Below are 12,364 nucleotides of genomic sequence, written 5' to 3'. Positions count from 1 at the left end.
CTTTTTGGTCTTTGCACTTTGAAGAGCGTCGATAATGTTATTGTTTATTGGGGCTGTTTTTGTGCGATGGACACTTCTGCTTTTTAAACACCAAGGTTATTCTGTCACTGAGCATCACCTTTAAGAACCGAGTAGTAAATTAACATTTGTGGTCCTGTGGGTTGTTTTTTTTGGGAGGAAAAGTCACTGCTGGAGGGAGGTGCGAGAATGGGAGAGATGCCAAACTCGCAGAAAGCTCCAGTGATGGGGACTTGTTGTTCTGTGTTTGAGTGGGCAGAGAAAGGAGAAGTTGACTGCTGAGCCAAGTTTGAGTGGCATGGCTCCCAATAAAAAGTGTAGCAGATTGGAGAGCTGCAGTTTTCCAGCTGACAGCTCAGGATCCAACTCTCACTTTAAAACTGACTCCTCTGAACTAGAACAAACTCCATTTGGCTCAACCTGGGAGAGAACTGTTCTATTAACAAAGTCCACCCAGCAGATGAGACCCTTTTCAGAAATCCAAAGATCTTTTCACAGATAAGACCACATCCAAACACCTAGGATGTGCCCAGGCTGCGCCACACACTGCACCTGAAAGCCAAAGCTCACAGGCTTTCTGTCCTGGGGCACAGGGCTGCTATCTCCTTTGTTCAGCCTTGCAGTGCAATAGCCATCCCCCCTCCCCAAAACTGATACAAATGAAGACTCCTCCCAGGGAAAAGGTGCCAGCACAGAAAGCTCTTACTGCCCACCGAGTGCCCAGGCTTCCCCTCCAACTGCACCTGAAAGCCAAAGCTCCCATACTTTCCATCCCGGGGCAAAGGTCTGCTGTAGCATTTCTTCAGCCCTGAGCTGCAATTGCCGGTCCTCCCTCCTCAAAACCAATACAAATGAAGATTCCCCCCAAGGAAAAAGTGCCAGCACAGAAAGCTCTGCCTGCCGTTGGAGTGCCCAGGCTGTGCCACCAACTGCACCTGAAAGCAAAATTTCACAGGTTTTCTGTCCTGGGGCAATAAGCCTCTGAACCCTTTGTTCAGCCCTGTGCTTCAATTGCCAGTCTCACCTCCCCAAAACTGAGACAAATGAAGATTCCTCCCAGAAAAAAAGGTTCCACCATGGAAAGGTTTTGATACCCACAGAGTGCCCAGTCTGCTCCAGCACCTTCACCACAGAGTCAAAGGTCTCAGGCTTTCTTTTCTGGGGCAAAATTCTGCTCTTTCTTTTTCTCAGCCCTGCCTTGAAATTGCGGTCCCACATCCCCATAGTTTAATAAAAATGAAGACTCCTCCCAGAGAAAAAATGCCACCACAGAAGACCATTGCTGCACACAGAAGAGCAAGAATGTCCCTCCCGCTGAAGATTACAGACTCATGGTAACACTTGTCTTTCCAGTGTTAAACTGCCCTCATTCTGGTATTGAAATCTTCCACTTAAATTGCCAGTCCTACTCTGGAAAAGGATTGTCCACCATAGACCTACCTCATCTGCCATCAAAGAAAGCTTGAAAGGAAGAAGGGAGAGAGACAAACTGCGGTTTTACTTGTCTCCCTGCCTGGGTAACCTGCTGCCCAGAATGCCGTGCCACACCCTCACTTACATACCACACCCTAACTTGCCTCCTCCTGTTGGAGCAGTTTATATCACCCAGTAACAACCTGGACACCATCATCTTGTGAGCTGATTAAACCACACAAGGTAGCTGGGCTGAGGCGGGCTGAGCTGGGAGTACTTTTCCCCTGCAGTTTATATCTCCCACAAATGCCCTCAGCTTCGTGCAATGATCAGATGACTAGAGTTTGCAGTGCAGCTGGGTTGAGGTGGGCTGAGCAGGGAGGAGCTTCTCTATGGAGTATAAATCTCCAAGGAAGAACCTCAACACCTCTCCTGGTTACCTCAGAAACTCTTCAAAAGCAGCGGAGCTGAGCTAGTCTGCTGAGGTGCCGGGACACAGAGTGTTGGCTGACCACAGAGTGTCTAAACTAGCTCAGAAATTATAACAGAAGCAATGGAGGTAAGGATTTCCTTTCCACATAAAAATGACTGATGTTTGCTTGCAGGAACCACAGAGATGAAATAGGTAGTCCAGCACAAAAAATTGAATATAGATGAGGCTACTTGCAGATACAAGGTACCAGGATAGAAGGCATTTCCTGAGCATGGAGTACCAGGCCTGTCCAACCAAATGCAACACAAACCACAAAGGTAAGTGCTTTCTTATATATGGAAAAGAGCTGTTGTAGAATTTCAGGAAGCCTCTCCTGAAATGGCAAAACCAGATCAAAAAATTTCAGAGCTGGACGACTCCTCCAATGTAGAAGGTGAAAATAAAAAAAGATCTTCCAGCCCATAGAGGACTTACACTGGCCAACCAAGTACACCTGAGAACAAAAGGTTGCAGGCTTGCTTGGCTGGGGAGAAGGGCTTTTCTTTCCTTTTTGCAGCTCCTACTGCCAGTCCAACTGCCCAAATGGTGTACGGACGAAGAATGATCCCAGAGCAAAGGGGCCAGGACAGAAAGTTCTTGCTGCCCATGGAGTACCCAGGCTGGCCCACCAAATCCACCCAAGAGTCCAAGGTTGCAGGCTTACTTGGCTGGGGAGAAGGGCTCTTGGCTTTATACAGCTCCAGCTGCCAGTCCCACTGCCCAAATGGCGTACGGACGAAGATTCCTCCCAGAGCAAAGGAGCCACAACAGAAAGCTCTTGCTACCATGGAGTAGACAGGCTGGCCCACCAAATGCACCAGAGAGCCAAAGATTGCAGGCTTGCTTGGCTGGGTAGAAGGGCTCTTGGCATTATAAAGCTCCAACTGCCAGTGCCACTGCTTAAATGGCAGAGAGGAAGATCCCTGCACGAGCAAAGGGGCCAGGACAGAAAGCTCTTGCTACCATGGAGTACGTAGGCTGGCTCACCAAATGCACCAGAGAGCCAAGGGTTGCAGCCTTGCTTGGCTGGGGAGAAGGGCTCTTGGCTTTATACAGCTCCAGCTGCCAGTGCCACTGCCCAAATGGCGTACGGACGAAGATTCCTCCCAGAGCAAAGGAGCCAGGACAGAAAGCTCTTCCTACCCATGAAGTACCAGGGCTGGCTCACCAAATGCACCCGAGAGCTAAGGGTTACAGGCTTGCTTGGGTGGGGAGAAGGGCTCTTGGCTTTATAGAGCTCCAGCTACCAGTCCCACTGCCCAAATGACGTACAGACGAAGATTCCTCCCCGAGCAAAGAGGCCAGTTCAGAAAGCTCTTGCTACCCGTGCAGTACCCAGACTGGCCTGCCATGTCCACCCAAGAGTCAAAAGTTGCAGGCTTGCTTGTCTGGGGAGAAGGGCTCTTGGCTTTATACAGCTCCAGCTGCCCATCCCACTGCCCAAATGACGTACGGACGAAGATTCCTCCCAGAGCAAAGGGGCCAGGACAGAAAGCTCTTTCTGCCATGGAGTACCCAGGCTGGCCCACCAAATCCACTCGAGAGTCAAAGGTTGCAGGCTTGCTTGGCTGGGGAGAAGGGCTCTTGATTTTATACAGCTCCAGCTGCCAGTACCACTGCCCAAATGACGTACGGAGAAAGATTCCTTCCAGAGGAAATGGACCAGGACAGAAAACACTTGCTGCCATGGAGTACTTAGGCTAGCCCACCAAATGCACCAGAGAACCAAAGGTTACAGGCTTGCTTGGCTGGGGAGAAGGGCTCTTAGCTTTATAGAGCTCCAGCTGCCAGTCCCACTGCCCAAATGGCAAAAGGATGAAGATGCCTACCAGAGCAAAGAGACCAGGACAGAAAGCTCTTGCTGCCATGGACTACCCAGGCTGGCCCACCAAATCCCCCGGAGAGTCAAAGCTTACAGACTTGCTTGGCTGGGGAGAAGGGCTCCATGCTTTATTCAGCTCCAGCTGCCAGTCCCACTGCCCAAATTGAGTATGGACGAAGATTCCTCCCTGAGTAAAGGGGCCAGGACAGAAAGCTCTTGCTACCATGGAGTAGTTAGGCTGGCCCACCAAATGCACCAGAGAGCCAAAGGTTGCAGGCTTGCTTGGCTGGGGAGAAGGGCTCCTTGCTTTATACAGCTCCAGCTGCCAGTCCCACTACCCAAATGGCGTACGGAAGAAGATTCCTCCCAGACTAAAAACACCAGGACAGAAAGCTCTTGCTGCCATGGAGTACCCAGGCAGATCCACCAAATCCACCCAAGAGTCAAAGGTTGTAGGCCTTCTTGGCTGGGGAGAAGTGCTTTTGGCTTTATACAGCTCCAGCTGCCCATCCCACTGCCCAAATGACATACAGATGAAGATTCTTCACAGAGGAAAGGGGACAGGACAGAAAGCTCTTGCTGCCATGGAGTACCCAGGCTGGCCCACCAAATCCACTCGAGAGTCAAAGGTTGCAGGCTTGCTTGTCTGGGGAGAAGGGTTCTTGGCTTTATACAGCTCCGGCTGCCAGTCCTACTGCCCAAATGGTGAACGGATGAAGATTTCTCCCAGAGCAAAGAGGCCAGGACAGAAAGCTCTTGCTACAATGGAGTACTTAAGCTGGCCCACCAAATGCACCAGAGAGCCAAAGGTTACAGGCTTGCTTGGCTGGGGAGAAGGGCTTTTGGCTTTATACAGCTCCAGCTGCTAGTCCCACTGCCCAAATGTCGTACGGACGAAGATTCCACCCAGACTAAAGAGACCAGGGCAGAAAGCTCTTGCTGCCATGGAGTACCCAGGCAGATCCACCAAATGCACCCAAAAGTCAAAGGTTGTAGGCCTTCTTGGCTGGGGAGAAGGGCTCTTGGCTTTATACAGCTCCAGCTGCCAGTCCCACTGCCCGAATCGCGTACAGACGAAGATTCCTCGCAGAGAAAAGGGGCCAGGACAGAAAGCTCTTGTTGCCATGGAGTACCCAGGCTGGCCCAACAAATGCACCAAAGAGCCCAGGGTTGCAGGCTTGCATGGCTGGGGAGAAGGGCTCTTGATTTTATACAGCTTAAGCTGCCAGTCTCACTGCCCAAATGGCGTACGGACGAAGATTCCTCCCAGAGCAAAGGGGCCAGGACACAAAACTCTTGCTGCCATGGAGTATTTAGGCTGGCCCACCAAATGCACCAGAGAGCCAAAGGTTGCAGGCTAGCATGTCTGTGGAGAAGTGCTGCTTGCTTTACACATCTCCAGCTGCCAGTCCCTCTGCCCAAATGGCGAACGGACGAAGATGCCTCCCCGCAAAAATGGGCCAGGAGAGAAAGCTCTTGCTGCACATGGAGAACCCAGGCTGGCCCACCAAATGCACCCACGAGTCAAAGGTTACAGGCATGCTTGGCTGGAGAGAAGGGCGACTTGCTTTATGGAGCTCCAGCTGCCAGTCCCACTGCCCAAATGACCTACGGACGAAGATAACTCCCCGAGCAATGGGACCAGGACAGAATGCTCTTGCTGCCGCTGGAGTACCCAGGCTGGCCCACCAAATGCACCCAAGAGCCAAAGGTTGCAGGCTTGCTTGGCTGGGGAGAAGGGCTTTTGGCTTTATACAGCTCCAGCTGCCAGTCCCACTGCCCAAATGGCGTACGGACAAAGATTCCTCCCCACGCAAATGGGCCAGGATAGAAAGCTCTTGCTGCATATGGAGTACCCAGGCTGGCCCACAAAATCCACCCACGAGTCAAGGGTTACAGGCTTACTTGGCTGGGGAGAAGGGCTCTTGATTTTATACAGCTCCAACTGCCATTCCCACTGCCCAAATGGCGAACGGACGAAGATTCCTCCCCAAGCAAAGGGGCCAGGACAGAAAGCTCTTGCTGCCATGGAGTACCCAGGCTGGCACACCAAATCCACCCACGAGTCAAAGGTTGCAGGCTTGCTTGGCTGGGGATAAGGGCTCTTGATTTTATACAGCTCCAACAACCAGTCCCACTGCCCAAATGGCGTACGGACGAAGATTCCTCCCAGAGCAAACGGGCCGGGACAGAAAACTCTTGCTCCCATTGAGTATTTAGGCTGGCCCCCCAAATGCACCAGAGAGTCAAAGGTTGCAGGCTTGCTTGGCTGGGGAGAAGGGCTCTTGATTTTATACATCTCCAACTACCAGTGCCACTGCCCAAATGGCGTACGGACGAAGATTCCTCCCAGAGCAAAGGGGCCCGGACAGAAAGCTCTTGCTGCCAAGGAGTACCCAGTCTGGCCCACCATTTGCACCAGAGAGCCAAAGGTTGCAGGCTTGCTTGGCTGGGGAGAAGGGCTCCTTGCTTTATACAGCTCCAGCTGCCAGTCCCACTGCCCAAATGGCGTACGGACGAAGATTCCTCCCAGAGCAAAGAGGCCAGGACACAAAACTCTTGCTGCCATGGAGTACCCAGGCTGGCCCACCAAATGCACCAGAGAGCCAAAGGTTGCAGGCTTGCTTGTCTGGGGAGAAGGACTCTTGACTTTAAACATACACTCTGAGCACATCCCAGATCTCTTTTTTGTCCTTATTTTGCCTGTATCTCCTTCTGAAAAATTTCCCACATTTTTCTTTATTTCTCTGTCTATGCGGCACATGGTTTAGATAGCAGGGAGGCTACAGGGTTGGCTTTTGGGAGAAGCTGCCAGAAGCTCCCCCCATGTCTGACAGAGCCTATGCTAGCGAGCTCCAAGATGGACCCACCGCTGGCGTCGGCCAGGCCTGTCAGTGACAGCAGGAGAGCTTCAGGAATAACATTATTTAAGAAGGCAGGGTGTGAGCGGACACACCCTGTGTAATTGCAGCCAGTGAGAGAAGAGAGAACATGTGAGAGAAACAGCCCTGGAGACACCAAGGTCAGTGAATAAGGAGTGGAAGGAGGTGCTCCAAGTGGTGGAGCAGATTCCCCTACAGCCTGTGGTGCAGCCCACCATGAGGCAGCTGTGACCCTGCAGCCCATGGAGGTCCATGGTGGAGCAGAGATCCACCTGCAGCCCGTGGAGGACTCCACACTAGAGCAGGTGGATGCCTGAAGGAAGTCTGTGACCCTGTAGGAAGCTCACACTGGAGTAGACTCCTGGCAGGACCAGTGGCCACGTGGAAAGAGGAGTCAACAATAGAGCAGGTTTGTTGGCAGGACTTAGTACTCTGTAGAGGACCCACTCTGGAGTAATTTGTGAAGAACTGCAGCCTGTGGGAAGGACTCACATTGGAAAAGTTCATGGAGGACTGCCTCCCATGGGAGAGACCCCACACTGGACCAGGGGAAGAGTGTGAGTTCTCCCCCTGTGGAGGAAGGAGTGGCAGAGACCAAGTGTGATTAACTGACCACAGCCCCTGTTCCCTTTTCCCCTGTCCTACTGTGTGGCAGGAAGCAGAGAATTTGAGAGTGAAGTTAAGCCTAGAAAGAAGGGAGGGAAGGGTTATAGGATTTGGGTTTATTTCTCATTCCTGTACTCTGATTTGATTGGTAATAAATTCAAATAATTTCCCCAAGTCAAGTCTGTTTTACCTGTGACAATAACTGGTGAGTGATCTCTCCCTGCCCTTATCTCAACCCATGAGCCTTTCATTTTATTTTCTCTTCCCTGCCCAGTTGAGGAGGGAAGTGACAGAGTAGCTTTGGTGGGCACCTGACTTCCAGTGGGGGTCAACCCACCACACATGCATACACACAGACAAGTCTGCAACCTCCAACAAGGCCCAGAAGGAAACATCTTAACAGATAGACAGAGTCATGCTGTTTCTGGAAAATTTCCAATTTATATGTACCTCTTCAATAATGTGGACCTATCAGGATCCCATGTGTTTTGCTAGTCAAAACATTGGGAAATATCCAAAATGCAGCTCTCTTAAAATATGATAATATGCGTTACATGTACCGCTACACCTCCAAACCGTAAGCACAGTTCCTGATACCTTTTATATAGCCCTCTGTTCCTTTAAGGAAAATCAGCTGGAAATGAAGTGCTTTAGAGTAAAAGAATTGTTTTTAATAGAAAAAAACCCTAAGCCCCCATCTCCTCTGCATTCAGTAAATATGTCTTGCTATATTTTATAAGAGCGGAGGTATGTCTTGGCATCCAGTATGTGACAGTGCATGCACCTCATGTTGAGCAGTATGCCATGCTATGATTGACTCTCTGCCTTCCCTTAGATTTGCCTGAAGGTTGGAAACCACAGACTAAAAGCATCTACAAGCATGGAGTAAATGGATGGGAGGGAAAAGATCAGCAGAGCCTTTAGACACCCTTTGCTCCTTCCTTATGCCATGTATTTGTTTCTTGCTTGGAACAATGGCATAATATGGATATTATACACAAACTAAATATTTTATGATGTTTTTGAGTGTTAAAATAATCTTTAATCTCTGAGTAAAAAACCACTTAATTGCTCGAGACTGCAATTAGGTAGGCTTCTGTTACAGTGCTTACTGAATTTGCATCTTAACCAATCACTTAAATCACCTGGTGTTTAAGTGCTTTACTGAATCAAGGTCTAAAAACTTCATTCACTGAAGTTGAGTCCTCACTCAGCCCTGTGCCAAGACCCAAATTCCCACTCTAGATAGTTGGCCTCCCCTGCCCTCACCTCTGGAGCTCCTGCTCCTACTACAGGCTAATTTCCCGCAAAGAGGCAGAGCCACAGGGTTACTCCTCCCTTTCAGGAATCAGAAATTAAACCAAACACAACTTCAGAATCTCTTTATCAGTTCAAAAATTATGTTCATTCAAATTTTAGCAGTGCATTTTCCACTGCAGTGTTAAATTCACTGGAATAGTTACAGACTAGTTGTAACTGAGTCTGACTGCAATAAGTTCTGTAGGAAACCAGTGTAGTTTGCCAACTGTTTATGACATAAATTTCACTATTTGAAACAGTCTTCATAACTACATATTGTATTTGAATAAATACTGAGACAGATTGATATGATTAAGAATACATTAATAGAGTATCTTTCATTTAATTTTCTAGTTCTTTGTTCATTCCTAATCTAAAAATTGTCTTACCTCTGCAATATTTAAGCAAGTGTCTTGTGCCCTTAATACCTCAAGTTCATTTCTCTTTAACTATAAATAAAAATAAAAAGAAGGATGATTGCATTTCCCTTTGTTGACTCACGTTACAATCATTTCTAACTCTATTGTCTGAACATAACAGGAAAAAAAATACTACTACAAAGCCAGGCATCCATCCTTTGAAGGTAGCACAAAAGAGATCAAGTTCTGTGCATGTTCCAGTTTCCTTAACAAGGTTAACCCCGTACTGGCATGCTTAACTATAGTGAAAGGAATAATTTCAGATATTTTCTGTCTTGTTGTTGGTTTATAGTTTATGTGAAAAGGCTGCCCTCTTCTGACAACTTTTTAATTTCTTCTAAAATCTTAACACATTTTTCTAATCTTCATTTATAGTTTATCCTTTGTTTCTCTGTACATTGTATTCGTAGGACCATTATCCCTTTTTCTTACACTCATATTCCAAATGATATAAGAAACATAGGTTAAATACACCATGCAATTAATGCCTAAACTGCATATTGTTGATAAACATGATAAAAATCACCACCTCTCCATACTCAAACAGTCAACCAGTAAGCAAGTGAATGTCTGGTATTCTAAGATCTAGCAGGAATATTAACTGCCACAGGTGTCACACTTCCACATTTTAAACAGGTGTCATCTTCCCATTTTTCAGATATACCCACTATATGGACACCTTTATCCACCACACCTTGGCAGAGCCTGCATAAGCCTTTTTGTTTGAATCAGGACCATCCTGACTCACCACATCCTAGTTCACATTGCAGAGTGGTCTTAGAGAGTGCAGATTGGGTTGCTTTCAAATGAAATTAAATTGAAAGATGCTTTTCAGGAGCACACCTAATGCACACCTAATGCAGTATTGGAGAGTCAGGCAGCGGGACCAGAAGAGTGGGTCCAAGGACTTGCTAAAGCTAGAACATATGATGAGTAATCCAGTCTCACATCAATGGTTAAGGCTACCAATTCTTTCCTCCTGGGCCATGCTTCCTGATGGCCTCAACCTCTGTCTCCAGCTGCACTGAAAGCCACAGCAAGTCGAGGACCTAGGAGCTGAGCTTCTCTAAAAGGTTATAAAGGGACATCTTTTTAGGTCAAAAGGCTCTTAATCAGTGTTTCTCTCCTGCACCCCTACAGTACACAGAAGGATGCAAGGGATGAGACTAAAACTGGATTTTGATGCCACAATGCAGAGCCTCCTTGGCAGCTACAGCAAATGCTGGAGCTCTGTGGCCCCAGGCATGCAGGCTGCTTCTTGTCTTGTGAGAAAGGATAGACAGTTCAGCCACAATTTAGAACAACTGAACACAGACTTTAAGAGTTAGCCCATTTTACACATTCACCATTTAATATTAAAAGTATATTAACAGCCCCTACAGTAAGGCCAGTCACCCAGGAGTCCCTCTCCCATCAGTCCTTGCTGGGATACCCGTTGCTGGGATAGCCTGTACTTTCTCTATCCCAGTAAGTCTTAGTCCCATTCTGAATATGCTCAGAAGAAACCCTGGAAACTTCATAGCGAAAAAATAAGTTGATGTACCCACTGAGTGCTTTCAGTGGCAGCTGTCAAATGCAGAAGCTGGCTCTGGACTTATTTTAACACTTTTTTAGGTCCCTATGTCTGAATCCTTCCTTCCTCATTCATACAAGCTGCACTGTACTGGCCTATCACTTTCCCTCTGGACATTATTGCCTCATGTGATTATTAACAACCCTGAAATACTCCTTTTGAAGCAACCTATAACTTTATTTACAAAAGTTGCATAAAAAAGCAGATGTTTTTCAGTACTTTTTTCCTCCTAAAAAGATACTTGACCTTCTTTCAGCATTTCCTTATTAAGTTGCTTTCCACTTAGCTGCATATAAACTTAGCCATTAATTCCACCATCATGTATCTGCACTTCACCTTATACAAATAGGTAATTCCAATGTGAAATCAATCCTTATCCGAGGCAGAGATCATAAACCACAGCCTTAACTGCATATGGCATCACTGAAATCAATAAAGCCATCCCGAATTAAACTAGCAAATGGTCTTGTCCTACATATCTTTAATCTAGACCATTTCAACCTATTGTGAATTAAGAGAGTGAACATCTCCTGTATTATATACATTGTCTTTTATCTAAGTAGGCTCCTGCTTGCTCCAGTGACTCCTAGTGCTTAATGAGTTTCTGGACATATCCTTGCTGTCATGTCATTCAAAATGGAGTAGTTGAAAGAAAAGATGAATTCATCAAATACTGATCAGATCTAACACAAACACAGGAAAAACAAGTTTATATGAGTTTTATAAACCTGTCACTTAACAATTTAATCTTCCTGTGACAAAACACTAAATATAAATACAGCATTAAATCTCTCAAGCTTGTTGCATTTGATGGAAACAACTCAGAGTTCATTACTATAAGTAAATACTAATGAGATCCCTTTGTTATTACTACAATACGATGGTAGTCTACATTTACTCACGGGGTGTATCCTTTTTCATTTGTACAGAGATTGTTCCTTGCTGTTTAACAAACTAGATGCAAGCAAATTTTTAAAATAATGTCAACAAAATTTATCACTACAAATTGGGAAGTGTTTCCTGACTGGGAAATTTTACATTTTACAGGTGAGAAAACCAAAGCCCAGTGGCGTCACCAGGCCACCCAGCAGGCCAGGTCTTATTGCCAAATACTGAAACAAGAGAAAATTGGGGCAATTGGGGCAGCTAGTCTGAAATTACCTATTTCTCCATTTAAGATTTTTTTAAAGGAAATTGATTTGGGGTTTTCAACCCATTCTGAATTTCCCCAGTGAAAAAATGCTAGTGGGTATTTTGTACTCTGGCAGCAAAGGCACAAAGAGAACTGCACTGAGTCCAGCATCTCTTCAGCTCTGATGCAGAAGTTTGATCCACTGAACCGCCATCACCACTTGCTTTAGAACAGGGAACTCCCTGGAAGATTTTCATTTTCTGACTGACTTAATTTTCTGCTTGACTGTGGCATCTTCTGCTGAGTCTGAGGGAGCTGACACAATTAGTACAAAGTAGCATGTGGCACTGAGCCATAGAAAGCACTGCATTTCTGAACAATTACAGCCCATTTTGTTGGTGCTGGGAGACACAAGGCTACAGTCCAAGTGCTTAGCCCCTTGAGAAGTGCAATTATGTGCTGGAAATGCACTGCCTGGAACAGTCCCTCTTACGAAATGGAAATTACCAACTAAAATTGGAAATTAGAAAAGGAAAGTTTCTTTCTACCTCATGTTGTTTATTGGAACCTCCACTACAACCCCACTGCTTCTTTCCTTTTTACCCAAAGCTTGGCAAAATCAAGGCAAAAAATCACTATTCCTGTCCTTCCTTTTTCATAGGATGTTTCAAATGTGGGAAAATATTTATTATTTTCTTCATACTGCACCACTGAGCAACACTTAGTCA

The sequence above is a fragment of the Manacus candei genome, unplaced genomic scaffold (assembly GCF_025592945.1).
Source record: "Manacus candei isolate 608988 ecotype Guabito, Panama unplaced genomic scaffold, ASM2559294v1 h1tg000014l, whole genome shotgun sequence".
NCBI classification, from domain to species: Eukaryota; Metazoa; Chordata; class Aves; order Passeriformes; family Pipridae; genus Manacus; species Manacus candei.
This window is presented reverse-complemented; position numbering follows the sequence as displayed.